The sequence below is a fragment of the Petaurus breviceps genome, unplaced genomic scaffold, assembly GCF_028583685.1.
Source record: "Petaurus breviceps papuanus isolate PSGF00001 unplaced genomic scaffold, PetGlider_PUasm1.0 90784, whole genome shotgun sequence".
Classification (NCBI taxonomy): Eukaryota; Metazoa; Chordata; class Mammalia; order Diprotodontia; family Petauridae; genus Petaurus; species Petaurus breviceps.
In genome coordinates this window covers 13,722,290-13,742,976 of record NW_027187345.1, presented here as the reverse complement: position 1 = coordinate 13,742,976, position 20,687 = coordinate 13,722,290, and the positions used below count along the sequence as shown (strand labels likewise).

Sequence of the window (20,687 nt, the reverse complement as noted above, 5' to 3'; positions counted from 1 at the left end):
GCAAAGTGGCCACCTTTCTGTTCCTCACCAACATTTCATCTCCCATCTTCTTTTACACAGGTTGTCCATGGAATTGTGCTACCTCCTCACCTCTGTCTCTTGGAATCCCTAATTGTTTGCAAGGACTTAAAATAATTCCAAAAGACTCATGATGGAAAATGCTATCCACATGCAGAAAAAGAAATACAGAGTCTGAATGCAGCTTGAAGCAGACTATTGTCTTGTTTTGTTTTCTTTTGTTTTATGTTTTTTCTTTCTCATGGTTCCTCCCATTCATTTTAATTCTTTTATACAACATAACTAATGTGAAAATATATTTAATAGGAATGTATACATAGAGCCTATATCAGATTGCATGCCGTCTGGGGGACGGGGGACAGGAGGGGGAGAAAATTTAAAACTTATGGAAGTGAATTTTGAAAACTAAAAATAAATAAATTAAGAACAAAGAACACCTAATTGCTTTCAAAGTTCAGGTCAAGTTTTATACATACATATGTATGTATTCTGGTCTCCCCTGATAGAATATCAACTCCTTGAAGGCAAGGGCTGTCTTACTTTGTTTTGGGAGCCCTAGTACCTATAGGTACTTATAAATGCTTATTGATTAATTATCACATTTAATTGTTTTTTTTAAATCATAAATGGCAAAAAATCAAAGCTTATTTGAACATTTGAGATATATAATCATTAAAAGAGGAAATATGAAGCATTTTAGAGATATTAGCATATCTATTAATATCCTAATAATACCCAAATTAATTAATATATCCAGGGGCAGCCAGGAAGCACAGAGAGTAAGAGCACTGGCTCCAGTGTCGGGATGACCTGGGGATCAAATCCCAGGCTCAGACACTTAGCACCTATCCAGAAACATCTGGCCGTGTAACCTTGAGCAAGTTACTTAACCCCAATTGCTTAGGGGCGGTCAGGTGGCTCAGCGAGTAAGAGCACCGGCCCCAGAGTAAGAGTACTGGCCCCAGAGTCAGGATTACCTGGGGATCAAATCTGGGCTCAGATACTTAGCACCACACCCAGAAATAACTGGCCGTGTAACCTTGGGCAAGTTACTTAACCCTGATTGCTTAAAAAATAAAAAATAAATTAATATATCCAAATATTGTCCAAATTCAAAGGATAAAGAGGGTCCATCCTACATAAATATCACTACCTATGCTTCTCCCATTCCTATACAGCCCTCAGAAGAAGTGCTATTGCTCCACATTACAAAAAGTAGCCCCTGATATTCAAGAACACTTAGTCCTGTAGTCTTTTTTTCATCTAGAAATAAACAAACCCAGTTCCTTGAGCCTTTTACTCACGGGGCCCATTTTACAAGCTTTTCATTATTTTGTTGTCCCACTCTGGACTGTCTCCAAATTTTTCATATAACACTTTATTTGTGGAGCCCCAAATCAAATAGGGCATTTTAATAAAAGCCAGACCAATGCTGGGTATTAGAGGGAGGATTAGCTACATGCTATTTACAAATCCCAGTGTCAGGGACTTTATTAGGAACTAATTATGCATGCTGGTTATGTCTAGCTAGCAGAGCCTCATGGAATTTCAAAACTGGAAAGTCAAAACACATGGCACTTAGGGGCAATAAAGAAATAAGAGCAGTGCTTCAATTGTAAGACTATCTAGGATAATGGGAATTGCATATTCGATCTTAAATTTAGGAATAAGCCAAAATCCAAAGTGGTCATTTAGAGTTTGAAAAAGATTTTTTTTTAAGTCTCAGTCAGTTGCTAAGCGACTAGGGAAAGAAAGTGAAATGAAGAGAGAAGAGTATCTGTTTTCAATGAATTCTCTAGTTCCAGACATCATTATTCCTTTTGCATATGAATATGTCTATAATTTTACCACTACTTAAGAAATCTTGGAAAATATAAAGGACAAAATATTTCCTACATTCGTGTTGATGTACTATGACACTATTTTAGGGCACCAGGAAATGTCTTAAGATTAACATTCATTCTTTCACAACAGTCTGTGAGACTTCCCATTGTTGACATAAATGCAATGTCTGGGAAAAAAAACATCATAGGGTAGATAAGTCTAATGTACCACAGAGATATTTGTATTTGCTCTCACAATTTGGTGACTTTCTTAGGCTGTAATTACTATTATCCATTCTACTGAAATATTCTTGGGGCTAAAATTTCATTTTTCACTTGGCAAATGATCATGCTGCCAAGACGGTATGAATGAGAAAAGCATAATTTAGGAATATGGTACTTGGAGACTCAGGATTGTCAAAATAGCAACTTCCAGGCTCCCTAGAGATGAGAGTAAGTCATATGCCCTGGAAGTCCTCAGCTAAACTAAAAGAAGAAACCAATCATAAAGTCCACGTTCAGAATTCTAGTGGTTTTACCACTGACTATTACTAAGCAAGGCAGAAATATCAATAACCCTTTGGATGGAATATTAGCTTTTAAAAATTCCACTATAGTCTGCACTGATGTCTCTTCATCACATAGAAGTGACACAGTTGATAGAGCACTGAGCCTGGAGTCAAGAACACCTGAGTTCAAATATGATCTCAGACACTAGCATGTGACATTGGGCAAATCATTTAACTGCCTCAGTTTCCTCAACTATAAAATGAGAATAATGATAGCACCTATTTCACAGGGTTGTTATGGCGATCAAATAAAAAGACATTTTTAAAGCACTTAGCACAACACCTGGCATATAATAGGCACTTAAAAATGCTTATTTCCTTCCTCCCTCCCTTCCTCCCTTCCTCCCTTCCTTCCTTCTTTCTTTTAATAGCTAAAGACTATTACTATTGTGTTTCTATAAGTCTAGTCAAGTGGAAAAGGCTTCAAGTGCAGGCCCAGTGATAGGATGCATTTCTATTGTTTAGGACTAGTCCAACTGAGGTTAGCAAGGTTCATCCTGAGGCTGGATGTAGGATGAGGAATTTTTTGGCCACAGCTACTCGAGTGTAATCTACAAAGCTGTAAAAATAATGCAATCATGGGGCGGCTAGGTGTCGCAGTGAACAGAGCACCAGCCCTGGAGTCAGGAGGCCCTGAATTCAAATCCAGCCTCAGATACTTCACACACACACACACACACACACACACACACACACACACACACACACACACACACTAGCTGTGTGACCTTGGGCAAGTCACTTAACCCCAATTTCCCTACCCCCCCCTCCAAAAAGCAAAAAATTAAAAAAAAATAATGCAACCTATGTCAGTGGAGGGACTACCCACAATAGTAGAATTACAGATACTAACAGGGTTTTTTTTATTAATGCTTTATTGATATCTTTCTTTTTCACCTCAGTGTAATGATAATGTAATTTTGAATTGGAAGATCTCTTTGTATTGGCAAAAGTAGCAGGTACTTAGCACTTAGTAACTGATCAAGCCTCTGCTGGGGAAACAGAAGGTATGAACTACTGTCTCCTGTTGCTGACATAACAGGAAGGGGTTAGCTGAAACAGGAAATAGCTAATGCTGCGAATATAAGGAAAAGCCCCAGAGAGGCACAGTCAGAATTTTCTAGAGACCAAGATCTGGTGGCAGAGCAGCTACAGAAGAATGGAGAACTGAGCCAGAATTTCCCGGGAGCTTGTGGTGGTGAAGCTTCTTCTGAACAGGAGCCCAGGAACCAGGAGCCCAGGAGCCAGGAGCCCAGGAACCTGGGGCCCAGAGCCCAGAGCCAGGGGCCTGGAGCCAGGAGCCAGGAGCCCAGGAACCCAGGAACCTGGGACCCAGAGCCCAGAGCCAGGGGCCTGGAGCCAGGAGCCCAGGAGTCTAGGAGCCCAGGAGTCAGGAGCCAATAGCCCAGTAGTCAGGAACCCAGGAGTCCAGGAGCCAAGGAGCCAGAAGGCCAGGAGTCCAGGAGCCAGGAGCCCAGAAGCCCAGGAGTCCAGGAGCCCAGGAGCCTGGAGCCAGGAGCCCAAGAGCCTGGAGCCCAGAGCCCAGGAGGCAGGAGCCCAGGTGACTGAGGGAAGTATGACTGGGATGCTGAGACTTTGTGTCTTGGTTGAGCTTTGAATTCCCTGGAGCAGCAATGGTGAAGGATCTAACATGGACCGGGCCCTGTGAACTTCAGTGTGGAGCAGGACCTGCCCAGAGAGCTGGTCAAGGAACTGGGAGCTGTCTGCCATTGAACCCGGGTGACAGTCTGGTGAATCCAGGTAGAATCTGGGACCATGGAAGGGGATCCAGGTAATCTGAGAACAGGCCCCAAGTCAAAATGAAAAGACCTCTCCTTGGGTACTAATTACGGAATTATAGTTTACTAGGGACCTAAGGGGTGGAAGGTTTTGTGTATGATACTTAGTAATTGATTGCTGAATAAGTGACTGATTGAGTTAATCAAGACTTTGCCCCAAGAGTGGAAGACTTTGACTATGTACTTTGGGACTACTGATAAGTGACTGATTGAGTTAACTTAAGAGTGACTATTTTACTTTGAGACTATGTTGTAAATATTATATTGTGATTTTCTGTGATAAGTTGTAATATTGTGAATGCTGTACCTTGATTCTCTGTGAAACTTTTGCTTTGATTTGTAATGGAATAGAGTGATCACTATATTGTGTAATCAGAATCTTAAAAGCTGTTCACAGTAGCATTCTTCTGGAAAGCTGCTTGTGCATGGCATTACACACAGTCATTTCCAGATAATTTCTCCCATCTCCTGAAATGAGCCTCCCTTTGTAACAAAGAAAAATAGTTAAACTAAACCAACTGGCACAAGGACCAAGTCTGACAGTTCTCACTTCTCTACCAAAAAGACTGGAAGTACCTTCTCATCTTTCTTGTGGACTAGATAGTTCATGACAATTAGTGGAAATCATTAAGGTATGAAAAGAATACTCCTTAGATTCCCTAACTTCATATTACAAAAATAAAGCAATTGTGGAAATTAATTTAAGCTATCTACCTAGGACAGAATGAGAAATTTTACAATAATCCAGTTAATTCCTATGAAGCATACTTTGAAGAGAAAGCTCATGAAGGGCCCACATCTAATCTATAATGCTTTGCCCTTTCCCAGATGGAGTCCAGGAACCTTGAGCCCACATACCACACAGGGCTCTGTCTCCTCAATCAGCAAGCTGGGGGAAAAACAGAGACATACTCCACAAACCCTAAGGTTACACATTCTATCTTGAACTCTGAACCATGCTGACTATAAAAATAATGGTTAAAGTATGCCATTAGATAATACCACAGCAATCAAGTTACTGTTGTACCAGTTGTATGAGATCAGTTATCCAGATTCACTGGCTGATTACCATATTGCCCCTCCTGAATCCTCACCCCAACCAAATCACTTTCCTTCTCCACAGTTCCATCATAACCCAATTCACCTATCACTTAGCCAGGAGTGGGGAATCTGCAAACTTAAGGCCACATGAGGCCTTCTAAATCCTTAAGTGTGGCTTTTTGACTGAATCCAAATTTTACAGAATGGGCCTAGCCCATTCCACTGTATACAATGGAAGTGTTTCTCTATTCTTAACAAACTCCCTGCAGCCTGGAAATTTTGTTTTCTTTTTGGAGGGCAATTGGGGTTAAGTGACTTGCACAAAGTCACATAGCTAGTAATTGTGTCAAGTGTTTGAGGCCGAATTTGAACACAGGTCTTCCTGACTCCAGGGCTGGCACTCTATTCACTGTGCCACCTAGCCGCCCCTCGAAATTTTTTTTTTCAATTAACCTTACTTCCACCCTCTCTTTTTTACCTGAAAGTTGGCTTTTCCCAAGGAAAACCATTTCACTTCTAGCCCTCTCCACTAATGTTTATTCCCTTTATCACTCCCCCAGACTTACAATAAAAAGAAAAAGGAATTGGTATGCATATCAATCACCATTGCTGCTTCCAGACTGTTTGCACAGAATAAAAAAAGATTAAGAGTTGGAAAGAAACCCAGAGGTCATGTACTTCAACCCTTATCTCACCACAAATCCCTTTTCTACAACCCAAACAAGTGGTCAGCTAGACTTGGCTCAAAAACATCCACTAAATGGGCAACTCACTACCTCCCAAAGCAGCCCATTCCTCATTTAAATAGGTCTAATTGTTGGGAAGTTTTCCTTTGCAGAAAATCTAAACCTGCTTCTCTTCAACTTCTTCTCCATGGCTTCCATTTCTGTCCTCTTAGGTCAAACAGAGTAAGTCTCATTGCTCTTCCATATGATGACCTTCAAGGAATCTAGGTGATACAGTTGATAGAGCATCAGCCCTGAAGTCAGGATGACCTGTATTCAAATCCAGCTCAGACACTTACTAGCTGTGTGACCTTGGGCAAGTCACTTAACCCCAATTGCCTCAGAAAAGACCTATATACCATATGACTATCTTTCAAATATTTGGATACTAAGTTATGGTAGATGAATGTGATACTAAGTTATGGCAGATGAATTGTGCTGCAAGAAATAATATAGGAGGGAAAATAAATAATTAAGGGGATGGTTTCAGAGCAACCTGGAGAGATTTATATGAATTGATGCAAAGTGAAGTGAGCAGAATCAGGAGAACAATTTATATAGTAACAACAATGATGTGAAGACAATGAACTGTGAAAGACTAAGGAACTCTGATCAACACAATAACCAATCACAATTTCAGAGGACTCACGATAAAACATGCTACTTACCTCAAGATAGAGAAGTGATAGAGTCGGAGGGTAGAGTAAGGCATTATATGTTATATTAATGTGTATATATGTATATAACCAATTGGGGGATTTGTTTTGCTTGACTAACATGTTTGAAATGGGTTTTGTTTTTCTTGCTTCTCAATAGGGCAGGGTGGGGGAGGAAGGGAAAGAAAGCGGACCTAAAAAAATTGAATTAAAAATAAACAATTGCTTATTGACTGACCAAAAGAACCTCCCAAACCCCCCAAACCACAAAATTTTTGAATACTGTTATTATGTCTTCAGGCTAACCATACTGAATTTCTTCAACTGATTTTCATATGGTATGTTTGTTCTCCACTCCCATCCCCAATCTGGTTATCCTCTCTTTGGTGGCCAGAACTAAACACAACACTCCTAATTGGGTGTGATCAGGGCAGAGAAAAATTTAACTACTTCCTCCCTCAGCACTGTACAGACTATTTCTGTCTTAACCTTGACACTCTTACTGGCATATAGTGGGTGCTTAATAAATCCGACCATGTTACGGTGTCATTATGTCATCAGATATAGACTGAGTTCACAGTCTACTAGCTCTCTTTCACAGGAACTTTTATCTAATCATGACCTATCCATCTTATGTGTTGTTGTTTTTCAGTCATTTCTCTTCACAACCCCATTTAGAATTTTCTTGGCAAAGATACTAGAGTGATTTGCCATTTCCTTCTCCAGTTCATTTTACAGATGAAGAAACTGAGGCAATAGGATTAAGTGATTGTCCAGGATGACACAGCTATTAATTCAAACTCAGGAAGATGAGTGTTCCGACTCCAGGACTGACACCCTATGCACTGAGCTACCTAACTGACTCCATCCTAGAATTGTGCAGTGATTTTTTTAAACTCAGGTAGAATTTGACGTCTGTATTACATTTTGCTATATTTAGTTTTGCTCTACCAGTCCAGCTTATTGAGATCTTTATAGATTATTACTTTTTATCTACTATATCCATACTATATTAAGCATACCTTGTCATATTCAAGATACTGATATCAATTTTGAACAGCAGTGACAAGGATAAGTTGCTGGAAAAATATACTGGAGACTTTGTCATCTATTGCCATCTAGTCCATATCTCTCCATCTTGTCCACAAGAGTGGCTTTTGTCAGATTCTTTGTTGAAATAAAAGTGTATTATGTCTACCACATTCCCCTGAGGGATCAGCCAAGTTATCCTGTCAAAAAGGACATGAGGATAGTCTGGGATGATCAGTTCCTTATGAAACCACTACTTCCTATTCTAAATAATCATAAATTATCCCTTCAGTAACATAATACAGAATTCTGTCAGGAATAGAAGTTATTGACCAACTGCTTGCAAATATCATCTTTTACCCATTTTTCAAAATTAGGACATTGGTCCTCCAATCCTGCAACACCACTTTGCTTATCCATTTAAAAAATCATCTACAAAAGCTCAACAATTACATATATGCCAGACATGCAATCAAGAACGTGATGAAAATACAAGAAAGAAATGGATAGGGTTTTATAAATAATTTTGTACAGCAGATCACATCTTCATAGTCATGTAATTAACTGAAAGTTGAATATAATTTAAGACCCCAATGTGTTTATAATTTGTGGATTTTTCAAAAGAATTGCAAAGACCGGTATAGAGTATTGCATTGAGCACAAATGCTGCCATCTCCACCACCTGCACCAAATTTTCTCTGGTTTCCCCTACTTGATTATCACAAAAATTATGTCTTGCCACTTTATATGAGAGTGTCACTGTTTGTAGTATTTCTGCTGGATTACATCCTTATTCTGCAATGTGACTCAATTATCCCTATCAGAAGTGCTACACAAACCAGATTAAAATGTAATTGAGACATGTTTATCAAAATATACTAAAACATAGACAATGCTCATTTGTAGTTTTCTAAGTCAATATGTGGATCCATTTCAATTTGAGTTTGACATCACTGCCTCCAGATTACTTCCCCCATTGAATTAGGCTCTCTTGGCCTCACTCCGACACATGCACTACATCAGAGATAACATGTAAATAAGTATACCATTCTCATAAAAATTTTATAGAGATGAGACAGCAGGCATATGGGTCAGTAGTTGCTATTGTCCTTTTGGGCAATAATGCCTTTCATAATTTCTTCCCTTTATTTTTCATTTTTCATTCCTTCAGGTATTTAGAGATTTGATAACTCTAGTGCCTTTAAAATTATATCATCTGAAACACAGGTTTCTTCTGTGTTCTTGGACCAGTTAAACAGCTCTTCCCAACCTTATCCTTTTGAGTATCATTTCCATTTTTTCATATAGCACACAGAGGACTGAGAAGTATTGCAGTCCAAATATAGTGATTCCACTGTCATCAGTGAGGAAAATTGATCACCGCAGAAGCACTAGCATATGTTCCATTTTTCAGCTATTTGTTGACCTCCTAGTTTCATCTACTGGGTTTCATGCTATACTTCCTACAGACTCATTTTCCATTCCATGAGTTATTTCTGTTTTATGAAGAAGTAAAGTCTTCCATTTAGCCACAAAATCTGTGTCATATGTTTTGTCAATCTATTACAATCCCTGTCCCATAATATATTGCAAACAAATTTATATTCTAAGCTTTTGTTGCCATTGGATACCATGGCTCTCTACTTGGCAAGATTACGCATTTCAAAAAGTTTCTAGGCCCTTATGGCCTCCTTTTTGCAACAAATGCTTTATGACAGTTAAATTTAGATGGGAAATGCTGATAATCAGAATTACTTTTTTTCCTTTATCCACTTCCCATTTTGAGGAGTCAATAGCTTTTTTGAATTTGAGGACAAGTTGGAGCTGTTATACTTGCCCATAGCATCTTCTCATTTTTTGTATTTCTTCTATTTTTTAGCATTAATTTTGACTTACATTCTAACTAGGAAATTATTTGATTTCACATAATGAGCAGATACTGAAATGATTCTCACATCAGTAACCCATCACACTATACAATCCATTTCATTTTTGTTAGTTATTGAGTGCCCACCATGTCTATGTAGTTCTGATTTTATTATGGTAGAAAGTATTTCTAATGTACCAATAGAAGGCTTCCAGGGAGTCTTTAAGCTTTTGACCTCTTTCATTTCTTATTACCGGACCATATTTTTCACCTTTTTATATACCAAGTTACTCACTAAAGTCACCAAATAACAGTGCTGACTTGGCTAGAGGATCTTGTCAAATTCTTCATACAATTTGCCACTTTTTTATGCTCTAGAGCAGAAGTTGGTCCAATAAGTTGCAATTACTGTTTTAGTAATCTGTTTATCTGTGTGCTACAAGTCAGTATGATTAAGCATACCATGAAATGGAATTTCTTGTTGCCGTTTGGCACACAATACAACCAACTCCACAGATTCCTTTATCTACCTCTCTATGGAGAACCTATGACACATCCTTTCATTTAGCTCCAGTCTTTATGTCTTTTCAACCTTGATAATTCCATAATATTGACATACCCTTCAGTGCTATATTGATTCATTGGCTGTTGGACATGTATCTCACATTCAGAGCATCAATGGTTAAATTAATGTTTACTAATGGTCTAAATACTGTGATTGTTTCTACCCCTCTGTCATCTTTTCTAATCACTCTGTCTCTGTCATTATGAAATTGAAGCAAGTCATCTAAGACCATGGAACATTTTGTATTTTTCTTTGTTTCAGACTTTGACTTAAGCAAAGAATTCATCACCTCTTACTCAGTCTACCAGTGATGAATTTCTCTATACTTAACCAAGGCTGGGCCTCAGGCAGCAGACTATCACTAGGACTCTATCGGCTAGGACCTCTGCTCAGCTAGCAAATCCTTAGAGAGTGTGGTCACCTCTGTGACATGAGTAGGTAACAGAATGGGATTTCTGTAGATGTGTCTATTGTCTTGCCAACTATGATAAGTGTTACACCTGAAAGAAACCCTGGGCAATTAACATACTCCAAGAGAATCAAAGATATGATTTCTGGCAAACATCCATTCACTCAACATTTAACCTTTTAAAAGGACTGTTAGGGTTGTTATTATTATTATTATTATTTCTGAAAAAAAAAAAGAGGCAATAACAAAAACCTCATCATGTATTGGTTCTCCAGATTCAAGAATGCCACATCTGTCAATTCAGAGTCCAAGGAGTATTGATTTAATTCCTGGTGTCTCAAAGATTTAACTGCATATGAAGAAGGAAACTCACATTGTCAGAGCCTGATAGGATTTAGAGACCTTAGTTTTAAATGAAGAAAAATTCTTTTATTTTTCCCAAAGTAAAAGAAATCATTATCAGAGAGTAATCAAGATTTCCGAAATTGAATATGTTAGGTTCAATTCAATTTCATGGCACATAATAATACTAAGGGAACTTGGTGCAAAGGAATAAAAGTGATAGCTGATATTTATATAATATTTTACATTCATTATCTCATTTGATCCTCACAATGGACCCTGTGAGGCAGATAATATACGTATTACTTCCATTTTGCAGGTAAAGAAACTGAAGTACTAGTGACCTTCCCAAGGTCACACAGCAAATAAGTAGAAGAGCCTGATTTTGAACCCAGATGTGATGATAAGTTCAGAGCTTTCTCCCATTGCTACCATAGATACTCTATTCACAGGGAACAATATAAATATAGTTATTCCTTCCACATGTTGGGTTAGGGGCATCCCGCCCCCTTGCTCCCTGCAGAAAATTTTTTGGCCCTCCCAAAGAAGAAGTCTGAATTTTTTCTTTTTCTTTTATGGAGTGTTCGCAATACCTTATTATACAATTTGAGCTAATATTATACAATACCATACATATATTTTATGCATTTCTGAGTTTTTAAACTTTTTCTGTGTCATCTGTTGGCGTTTGCATGTTGTCTGTGGCTTCCTCAAAACTACCCCCAAATTTCCATGTAATTTCTTATGCCGACCAATGATATATTAAAACTGCAAGGGGGAAAAGTCACGATGTGGAAGGGCTTACTGTAAAATGTCTCAGGAAACAGCACAAGCAGACAGAAGGGAAGGGTAAAAGCATTTATTAGTAATATGTGCCAGTCACCATGCTAACTACTTTGTAAATATTATCTCATTTGATCTTCACAACAACCCTGTGAAATCTATCTGTTACTATCCCCTTTTACAAGTGAAAAAACTGAGACAAACAGAGGTTAAGTGACTTGCCCAGGGTCATACAGCTAGTTAAATGTTTAAACCCAGAAAGAAATACCTAAGTCAATAAACTCATAGGGTGAATCCTCTGGGTCACTGAAGCTGTAGATGTTTTAAGATCACTAATATCCTCATCTATATTGTCCAGGTTTGTTTGATGCTTTGATTTCATTGGTGAGAGGAACTCCCAGTGCGAAAACTTTCCATCAATGTATATCAATAACTCATCTGTAATTCAGTCTTAAAGAATTGCCTAGGATGCTGAAAGGCTAAGCAAGTAGTCCTGGGTCACACAGCTAGCTAGGAAGCATAGGCAGGACCTAAATGTAGGTCTTTCTGTTTCCATGGCAAGCATGTTATCCTCTCTGCCATGTTACCTCCCTCTCTTTGTTGCCCCAGGGTTACTAAAATTCAGATCTAGACTAAAGGACAGGAGAGTGGAGTCAAACACAGCTTTCTCTTGCCTATTTGAAAATAGAAAGGGGAATTAAATCATAGGTTGGATCTGCAGGTGCTTCAAAGACCTTCTAAATTATTGTTATTTTAGGTCTGTGTGTGATAATTTGGAAAGAAAAGGTGACTATCCTGTCTATATGATTTCCTTCGTTTAGTGGCAAATACCTCTCAAACAGAATGATTTTGTGGTTAGTCAGCATCTATGGTAAGAAAGGGAAAACGGAACCCACACAAAAACTTACATATCCAAATGAGATCTATTGAAGGCTATTCTTTATAGCCAACAAAAACCTCAGGAGGATTGAAAATAGGGACTGCTATAAGTTTTCAAGTCTTTATCTGAAGGGAGGCCTCCACTAGCTTTCTGGATACTTCCTGTCAGCTCTTGTTAAAGGGAGGTGGGAAGCAACACCAAATGTGGCTTCCCACTTTTCCCTTTTTATACCAGAAAAGTTCTGTTTCTGAGATGTCAGCGATAGTCCTTTAGTTTCTCAGTTCCCAGGAGATACTAGGACAGTGACTAGTAGGGAATTAAGGTGTTATTTATTCCCTTTACTCTGAGATCCACACTTTGGGATCTTGGAGCACTGTTAATGAGATGAAGGAGGGAGAAATGGAGAGGAAGAGAGTCAGATTCACCCAATGACTGACTTTGCAGAGTTTGGGGGCTTGTTCTCATAGAGCTCAAAGTCAATTCTCATTGTCACAACAGGCCTCTTGGAAACACTAATATGTAAATTTCTCAGAGCCTAGAGACTCACCTCAATACATAGATGGTCTTTAATTTATAAAAGATCTCGTGGAAAAACAAAAATCCAAGGTTCTATTAGTTTTGTCCATTGCCTCGATCTCTGATTTTGCTCTATTCTCCTTTAATAGTCTCCAGGCTCTAAAACATTTACCTTATAGATTCATTCAAGGCTTTTTGTTCAGTATTTTGTAGACTGGGTTGCTTTTCATTTTGAGATGGGCCAGTAGGCAGTTCCTAGAGACCAGAAGAGGACAAACATATCTTCAGCATCCCCTTTGGTTGACTTGGCCTCTGGCAGTGCCCTCATTTTGTTCACTACAAGGCAAGCACTAGAACTCATCATTACTTTGTTTAGCTTAGACTATTAAAATATTGATAACCATTCATGAAGTAGCAGATCCTTGTCACACTTTGTCACAAAGGATAGGAGGGAAAAGAAAAACATTCTAACTTGAAGTCCAAGAATAAGCAGGAGAGTGGATAACTTGTTGGATGAGCAAGGAGATGAGCTGAAGGATTGTCCATACAAATCTGCAGAACTGCCAACAAATTAACCTCTTAAGTAAACATTTACAGGGTGGAAACTTGAGGAGAGAGTGTCTTAACCAGAGCTGCTCTAAATCAGTATCTGAGACAAGAGATTTGCTCCAGAGCAAATCTGCTTATCCTCAATTACCGAAAAGCAGCTAAGGATGTTTTAGGAAATGGAAAAACTCGGAGACCAGCTAATGTAACACTGTCAAGGATCCAGCAAAATTATTGTAATGAGAGCTGATCTTACTTGGGCTTAGGCAGATCTTCAAATTTTTAAAGATAACCCATGTTGTTTAAAAAAATAATTAAGACATTTGCATTCAGGTTATGAAATCTATAAAATAAATGCAAAAAATCAATGTGCAGAAGCACAGTTATGACAGTACTTGACAACAACTTTAAAAGAGATGATCAACTTTATATTAAAACCTTCTCCAAGTTGGGATTGCTTGATATTAGAATAAAGCTTTTGGACTTAAAAATGTTAAATGTGTTAAGTGGTTGTTTTGCAAATGACTGGATCCCACATAAAAAGTCAAGGTATATGAGCAAATTGGAAAATATGTTTAAAAAGACAATATAGATTCAGTCAAATGAGTAGATTATGACAGGATTTTAGTTCATAGTGAGAACCATACCAGCAAGACAAGAATAAAACAGGAAACATTTCATCCTGTTTTCTCCTCACTACAGGAATTCCTCACTATTCCTTCCAAATAGTTTAACCACATGCACTGTAGAAAAAGAAATGAGGATAGTATTAGGAATTCTCTCAAATACTCAAATTAATCTGGGTTCTCATAAATTTGGGAGTTTCCATCAGTGGTAAAGATTACAAGCCACAACTCACCTATGCCTGACCATCCTATACCACTCTTATCTAGCTCCTCCCCAAAGTTTGCCACAGGGCATCCATCTATCCATCCATCCATCCATCCATCCATCCATCCATCCATGCATCCATCCATCCATACTGCTGGAAGACTTCCTCACTTTATCTCAACATCATGAAGATACTGATGGAGCACTCTAGCCATCCATTCACTCTCATTAACGTGTGACCATCCTGCTTCCTCTGTCGTACAATTCTTTGGTGATTTCTTTTACTCCTGTTCTTGCTCAGAGTTCTTTCCCTGCTCAAACCAGCCATGCCCCTTTTGATTGCCCTGTCTGTGATGTTCTCTTTAGTTCTTCTGGGGCACTGGTATTCCAAATTTGGCTGTTATACAACTCTGGTAAAATGTATTTTTAAAACAAGACCTTTGCTCTTATGGGAAAGTTGGAGCCAGTCAAAATGCTCTGCAGTTTCCTGAAAATAAACAAACAAAAAGAAAACCTGTAAGCAATTCAGCCCTTAATCCTCCTCCTTTTCAACTCTGAGTCCAACTCAGTTTCCCTCTGCATTGTCTGTTTCTATTGTATATACTATGCGTAGCTCTATAGAGTGTTCATTCAGATGCATGTTGAAATTTGGGTAATAGACATTCTTCATCCACTTGGTCTATCCTGACAGGTCAAATTTCTTTAAGTGAGTATAGATCTCTTCCAGAAGTCTCTACAATGTCTTGGAGTCTGATGTAATTGACACAATGTCATCAGCAAACTAGATTCTAGATAAATCTAGAGGATGTAGCCAAGTCTAGGGAATTTCTCTTGGACCTAGACTCTATAGCAGATTTCTTCTATTGTAGTATTTGCTACTCCAGTGTATGTATGTGTGTATGTGTGCACATATATATGCACACATGTATACATACATACACATATACGTACATATATACAAACACATATCTACACATGCACAATACATATATACATATACACACATACATATATTTATAATTATTATTAACTGAGGGTAATTAAATAGGCTTATTTCTCTTGCTGGGATTAGAATGGGAAAACATAATTACTACTAAACTTTGACTTTCTTTCCTATGGTTTTTCACTTCAGTCATTTCCCTAGGACTTTTTGAGGTGTTTATGGGCTGAGGATTAACCAATAACTGTTTCCTCAACTCTGCAATACAGAGGTTACATTAGATGATCTCAAAGATGCTTTCTAGTTCTAAATCCCATTATCCTATGACTTCATGTCACAACACATCAAATCAAAATGCTTAAAGGTAATTTTAATATCAATATACTTACTCAAGTCATTTTCCTCTTATACTCCTTTACATGACAAATTGATTTTGATAAATCAAGTCCTGATTTGTAGCTTTTGCAGATTTTGGAAGTGTGAATACTCACACTAAGAATTTTTTTAAAAATTAGAGCAAGAATCAGCTTGGTTTAGGAAAACTGGATGAACTTGGAGTTAGGGGAGTTAGTTGCCCAACCACCCACTGCCTGTGTGACTTTGAACCATTTATTTAACCTCTCTGGGTTTCTGGTTCCTTATTTGTAAAAAGAGGAAGTTGGATTTGTAAGGTCCCTTCTAGCTTGAAGTCTGGGGATCCCATTCAAAATGTGGGAGCTATTGGTAATCAAGATTGACTCCTATTGAGAAATGATAGAGAAATCCTCATTCCTTTTATCTAGGATCAGTGATGGGCTGGTAAATGTTTTGTTATTCAATTGTGTCTGACTCTTCATGACCTTATTTGGGGTTTTCTTGGCAAAGGTACAGGAGTAGTTTGCCATTTATTTCTCCAGCTCACTTAACAGATGAGGAAAGTGAGGTAAACAGGGGTAAGTGACTTGCCCAGCATCACAGTTAATGTTTAACAACTGGCTACAGGTGGAGTGGGAATGGGGGAAAAGTACTACTTGTAAATTTAATTTGCATTATTAGCATTTTCTCCATCACTTTCTTTAAGTCTAGATAATAAACAAAACAATAAATCAAGTCCTGATTTGTAGCTTTTGCTGATTTTGGAAGTGTGAATACTCACACTAAGAATTTAACAACAGGCTCTCCTGAACCAGTACAAGCTGGCTTCAGCATATCACTGCATGATATAAACCTCTTTTAAGTGTTTTTAAAAGAATTTTACTACTATGCAATAGCAAAATATTAGATAATAATAGTAAATAGAATGGTAAAATAGTAAATAGAAAAATATTGGTGGGGAAAAGAGAGGTAATCTTGGGGTGGCTAGGTGGCGCAGTGAATAGAACATTGGCCCTGGAGCCAGGAGGACCTGAGTTCAAATTTGGCCTCAGACACTTAACACTTATTAGCCATGTGACCTTGGGCAAGTCACTTAACCCCAATTGCCCTCCCTTCCCCCCTCCAAAAAAAAAACCAAAGAAAAAAACAAAGAAGAGAGGTAGTCTCTAAGGAAAAGTGTTTTCATTGATGTAGGGAGCTCTCAAAGACTAAATGCCCTCCAGAATGCAGATTAGCAACTCTTCTTCAATGTAGGGTTTTAGAGAGTTGCCTCAGACACTTACTGGTTAAGTGATTTGCCCAAAGTCACACAGCCAGTATGAGTTAGAGACAAGACTTGAAGTCTTCATAACTCCAAAGTTGGCTCTTTGTCCCTTGCATTATCGGGGTAAGGAGCTGGGGAGAGAAATGAAGGTTATATTAATGAGCAAAAAAGAGATAACTAAGATTAGATTTCTTAGTTGTTAATCCTAGGCTTTCAAGGCAAACCTATAGAATGATAACAAAGAAAGGAGAGAATAAGGGACAGGAAAAGGAGGAGAAAGACAAGAAGGAGAAGGAGGAGGGAATAAGGAAGAAAAGAAAGTGAAAAAAGGATAATTAAAACGAAACTGTTGACCCCATTTTATAGATGAAGAAAATGAAGCTCAGAGAAAGGATTCCCTTTTGTTTATGGAAAGGGAACTGAGACCTTTGCTATGGTGGGGACTGGGAGGAATGTATAAGTGGCAAGAATGCAGGGCAAAAATCACTCAACCCTTCACTCCTACAATATTTCTTAAGGAAGCTTAAGTCCCATCTTCTACAAGAAGGCCTTTCCCAGTCCTCCTTCAGTGTCAATCCCCTGAAATAATCTCCAATATATTCTTTTGTACATAGTCATTTGTATGTTGTGTCTTTAAGTTGGACTGGTGAGTTCCTTGAGGCCACTTGTATTCCCACTACTTAGCACAATGCCTGGCATACAGCAGGTATTTAATAAATGTTTTTTGACTTAAAGGATTTCCCCAAACTTTTAGTGCTTACTTCTCAAAATTACTTTGAGTTTATTTTGTATATATTTTGCCCATAACTATATGGTGTTTCTGGTCCAGCAGTCAGGAAGATGAGTCTTCTGAGTTCAAATCCAGCCTCAGACACTTACTAGTCCTGTGATCTTGGCCAAGTGTAATGTCAAGCAAAGCAGTACTTTGCTGCTTGTTTCAGCTATTCAAGTGCAGTTAAGCCTAACCTTTGATTGTCAATGGGGTTAGAAACAGTATACATTTGTGTTGCCCTTAACAGGCCTAACCATGGAGCCCATGGTGGGAGGAGCTTGCCAAAAGAGCAGAACAGGAAGGGCGGAACAGGAAGGAGCAGAGCACATAAAAGCTTGAGCACAAGCTAGGACCAAACAGAACTGAGAGGGAGAATGTTTGTGACATCCAGCACTCTGTTTGTCTTTTTTGTCTGTGTTGATGTTACTTTGTCAGAACGAAGCATTCTGTCTGTTGAAAGAGGACTTTATCAGAAGCCCTGAAAGAGGACTTTACTGTTGTTTACAGAAGTTCTGGAAGAGGGCTTCACTGCTGTTTACAATAGTCCTGGGACTTTACTGTTGATTTGTATTTGATTTCTCAGACAGAAGCTTTGTCTGTTGATTAGTGTTACTCTGTCAGAGAGAAAGTGAATTGAGATGATAGTGCCAGCAATGTGTGTAAATATTGTAGTAGCTCTGTTAAGCCTAATGTGTGTAAATATTGCTGTAGCTCTGTTAAGCTTTGTCTTCCTAGAAACAGAAAACTGCAAAGGGCTTGGAGTGGAACAGTCCCCATGGGCCAAGATATAGAAGAGGAGCTTCTGTGAGAACTGCCTGTGTGTGAATCCAGGTAAGAGCTGGGAGTGTGGAAGAGAAGCCAGGGGATTTGGAAGTCAACCTCAAGTTAAAATGAAAGAAGACTTGACTTGGGTACTCAGTGTTGACTGATGATATTGTAACTTACTATGGGTGTGTGGTGTTTGTACTTTCTGCTACCCCTTAAGGATGACTGGCTTAAGGAAGATTATGAGCCAACTTGGAGTCAAGATGAAAGAAGGCTTGACTTGGGTACTCTATATTGACTGAGGAGATTGTGACTTACTGAATGATATTTTTTTTCTAATTTTTCATTTTTGTTGTTTTGCTTAGCTAATTCTTGGTTCCTCATAGAGTTATTTGTTTCCATTTGTTTAATTCTGGTTTTTAGCAAATCATTTTCCTTGGTTAATTTTTGAAGCTCCTTTTCCATATCATACACTTTTCTTTTTAAAGAGATGTTTTCCTCATTATAATGTTTTTCAAATTCTGCTATTATCATTTTGAGAGAATTATTCATTTTGTCTTCTATCTCTCATTTTGCTTTCAAAGTTCCTTTTGATCTCATCTAGGAGAGCCTTCTGTGCTTGGGATCCATTCCCTGTTGAAGTCTCAGCTGTGGGTGTGGAGTCTACATTGTCTCCCTCTGAGGTTGGTTCCTCCCTCTAAGGATAGTAGGACTCTAGAGTCTTTGTCTTTGTAGTCTGCTTTCTACCCATTTTGAGGCAGGGTCCTAACCACGCCCTTCCTCTAGGATCCCAAGCCTTTACTGTAGAGGGTTTTGCCCTGGACAATAGTTACTATATTTTCAGGGTCAGAGGGGGGGGTTTGGAGCAAGTGGGGTTCACTCTGTCATCTTTGTCTTTGGAGGTCCTGAAAGGGGCTTTTTTTTTAAAAAAAGATTTCTGGGCTATGAAGTGGTAGCCCCAGGAGTGTTTGCTGTCCAGTATAGGGGCCCCTGTATTTGCTTCTTACCTTGCTCTTTCCAGTCCCAGCCCTTTGGTGATAGGCCTGGTAGTGGACCTTGTGGTTGGTGGGAAGACTTGCCCTCCGAGTTGATCAGGCCCCTTCCTGGCCTGCATCTGCCACGCCACGCTGCGCCTCCTGAATGATATTTTTTAAGACTATGTGACCACCTTAGTCATGAGTTGTTATGTTATATTGTTGTGAATGTGGCCACCTTAGTAATAAGTTGCTATGTTTTATTGTTATGAATGTTGTACTTTAGTTTCTTGAATGTTTTGCTTTATTTATTGCTGAATAAATAGAGTTCACTATACTATGCAATTAGATCCTCAAAGTTATTCACAGTAGCAGTCCTCAGGAGAGCTGCTAGTGATTGACTTTATACCAAGTCACTTAACCCTGTTTGCCTCAGTTTCTTCATCTGTAAAATGAACTGGAGAAAGAAATGGCAAACCACTGCAGTATCTTTGCCAAGAAAACCTTAAATGGGTCATGAAGAGTCAGACATGACTGAAATGGCTGAACAACAATATATGCACATGTTCTCTGCCTCTGATAGATTGTTTATTTCATGTTTATCTCTACTTCTCAAGCAATTAGCACAATGCCAGTCACATAAAAGGTACTTAATAGATGCCCTTTGGTTGATTGAAAAAAGTGTATATATATATATATATACTTAGACTATACTAACAGAAATTCAATTACAGAAAAAGGAAAATTCTATTCCTTATGTATTCGTTTGACATGTGAACAGTCATATTCAGCTGTGGATAAACATTGACAAATTGGAGTGAATGAGTCCAAAGAAAGGCGACTAAGATAATAAGGGGCCAGAATCTCTGCCACTTGAGGATTGGTTGAAGGAATAAAGGATATTTTGATAGATGCAGCTAGATTGTACAATGGTGTAGGGGTAGGGAACTTGAGGCCTTGAGGTCACATGTAGTGGCCCTCTAGGTCCTCAGGTACGGCCCTTTGAATAAATCCAAACTTCACAGAACAAATCCCCTTAATAAAAGAATTTGTTCTGTAAAACAGACTGTCTAAAAGGCTGCACCCAAGGACCTAGGGGGCACATGTAGCCTTAAGGCCCCAGTCTCTCCACCCTTGGTAAGGGTAATGGGCCTGGAGTCAGGAAGACTTGAGTTAAAATTAGGCTCTGACACTTAATAGCTTTGTAACCTTGGGTTAC

At 38.6% G+C, this 20,687-nt stretch overlaps 1 protein-coding gene across 4 annotated transcripts in view; it reads left to right on the top strand.

Moving 5' to 3' along the window:
• Positions 1 to 19,863, top strand: part of LOC138147314 (cyclin-Q-like) — a 47,094-nt gene extending 27,231 nt beyond the window's left edge. For 3 of the 4 annotated variants that reach the window (XR_011164773.1, XR_011164774.1, XR_011164772.1), the window contains one exon: positions 61 to 452. The gene's annotated coding sequence lies outside the window, so the exon portion shown is untranslated. Of the gene's footprint in view, positions 1 to 60; positions 453 to 18,464 lie in introns of those variants that run through there. The other variant, XR_011164776.1, reaches the window with a different exon arrangement.
• The last annotated feature ends 824 nt before the right edge of the window (positions 19,864 to 20,687 follow it).